Source organism: Gracilinanus agilis, chromosome 4 (genome assembly GCF_016433145.1).
Source record: "Gracilinanus agilis isolate LMUSP501 chromosome 4, AgileGrace, whole genome shotgun sequence".
NCBI classification, from domain to species: domain Eukaryota; kingdom Metazoa; phylum Chordata; class Mammalia; order Didelphimorphia; family Didelphidae; genus Gracilinanus; species Gracilinanus agilis.
This window is the reverse complement of record NC_058133.1, coordinates 319,964,756-319,967,296: the sequence shown is the minus strand read 5'-3', so window position 1 is coordinate 319,967,296 and position 2,541 is coordinate 319,964,756.

The following is a 2,541-nucleotide window of genomic DNA, read 5'->3' as shown; positions in this document are numbered from 1 at the left end:
AAAAAATCTTTATAACAAAAAACTCTGACAGGGGTCTAATTACTCAAATATACAAGGAGTTAAAGCAATTGTTTAAAAAAATCAAGTCATTCCCCAATTGATAAATGGGCAAGAGACAGGAATAGGCAATTTTCAGGTAAAGAAATCAAAAGTATCAATAAGCACATGAGAAAGTGTTCTAAATCTCTAATAATTAGAGAAATGCAAATCAAAACAACTCTCAGGTATCACCTCATACTTAGCAGATTGGCTAAAAAGAAAGAAGGGGAGAGTAATGAATGCTGGAGGGGATGTGGCAAAACTGGGACATTAATGCATTGTTGGTGGAGTTGTGAACTGATCCAACCATTCTGGCTGGCTATTTGGAACTATGCTCAAAGGGCTATAAAAGAATGCCTGCCCTTTGATCCAGCCTTACTATTGTTGGGTTTGTACCCCAAAGAGATCATAGATAAACAGACTTCTACAAAAATATTTATAGCTGCACTTTTTGTGGTGACAAAAAACTGGAAAATGAGGGTATGCCCTTCAATTGGGGAACGGCTGAACAAATTATGGTATATGCTGGTGATGGAATACTATTGTGCTCAAAGGAATAATAAACTGGCAGAATTCCATGTGAACTGGAAAGACCTCTAGGAATTGATGCAGAGCAAAAGGAGCAGAGCCAGAAGTACATTGTACACAGAGACTAATACATTGTGGTAAAATCAAATGAAATGGACTTTTGTACCAGCAGCAGTGCAATGACCCAGGACAGCTCTGAGGGATTTATGGAAAAGAATGCTACCCACATTCAGAGGAAGTACTATAGGAGTGGAAACAGAAGAACAACAACTGCTTGAACACATGGGTTGAGGCAGACATGATTGGGGATGTAGACTCAAAACTACCACACCAATGCAACTATCAACAATTTGGAAATAGGTCTTGATTAATGACACATATTAAAACCAGTGGAAATACACATCTGCCATGGGGGGTTGGGGAAGTTGGTGGGGGGGGGTGAATGGGAAAGTAAGAGCATGAATTATGTAACCATGTTAACTTTTCAAAAAAATAAATATTAATAAATGTTTAAAAAATCCAGTATATTTAAGTAACTTTAAATAAAACAAAACCAGAAGGTTTTTGTGATTTAAAACATTATTACCAACCTGACATTAATTGAAACAGGCCAAATGCTTCATCTGGGAAAACCACAAAATTTATTTAACACATATTCTTTTCTCCTCATAAATGTTTTGCTTTTAATCATTCCCCTACTCGCTCTTTCTTATATTACTCCCCTCCCCTTCCCCACTTCTTATTTCCCTCCTATTTCTCTATAGCATAAGAAAGGATTCTATCCCTCATTCAGAATGGTTCTTGTTCCCTCAGTGAATCAATGAGAATAAGGTTTAACTTTTCCCTGTCATCATCCTCATCTTCCCTTCTAGTGTAATGGTTTTTCATGCATTTAGGTAATATTATTTAGCCTATTTTACTTCTCTCTTACCTTTTCTCCCAGTGCAATCCTCTTTTTTACCCCTTGAATTTTTTGTTTGTTTGTAAATCATGTCATCCTAAATAGCTTATTCCTGTACCCTCTGTCTACGTATACTCCTCCTAACTGTTCTGCTAATAATAATAAAAAAATTTGAGTTACAAATATCATCTTTCCATGTTGGAATATAAATAGTTTGATCCTATTGAATCCCTTAAATTTTCTCTGTCTTATTTATCTTTTAGGTTTCACTTGAATCTTGTATTTGGACATGAAAATTTCTGTTTAGATCTGGTCTTTTCATTAGGAATGCTTGGAAATTTTCTGTTTTATTAAATGGCCACTTTTCTCCCTGAAAAAATATACTCAGTTTTGCTACGTAGGTGATTCTTGATTAATTTTTGTGTAGCTAACATGAATTGATAAAAAGAGTGTATTCTTTTCCATATCTATTTAACTTTTTCAGTAGTCCACCATATCTAATGTTTCTGTGTTTGCTTAATTTACTTACAGTTTCCTTCTTTATATTCAAGTCTTTCACCCATTCTTAATTTATCTTGGTGAAGGGTATGAGATGTTGATCTAAACCTAATCTTTCCCATATTGTTTTCCAATTTTCCCAACAGTTTTTTTTCAAATAGTGGATTTTTGTCCCCAAAGTTGGGCTCTTTGGGGTTATCATACATTGTTTCGCTGACTTCACTTACCCCAAGTCTATTCCACTGATCCAAAGAGTGCTAAAAGAATGCCTGCCCTTTGATCCAGCCATACCATTGCTGGAATTGTACCCCAAAGAGATCATAGATAAACAGACTTGCACAAAAATATTTATAGCTGCGCTCTTTGTGGTGGCAAAAAAACTGGAAATTGAGGGTATGCCCTTCAATTGGGGAATGGCTGAACGAATTGTGGTATATGTTGGTAATGGAATACTATTGTGTTCAAAGGAATAATAAACTGGCAGAATTCCATGTGAACTGGAAAGACCTCCAGGAATTGATGCAGAGTGAAAGGAGCAGAGCCAGGCGAACATTATACACAGAGACTGATACACT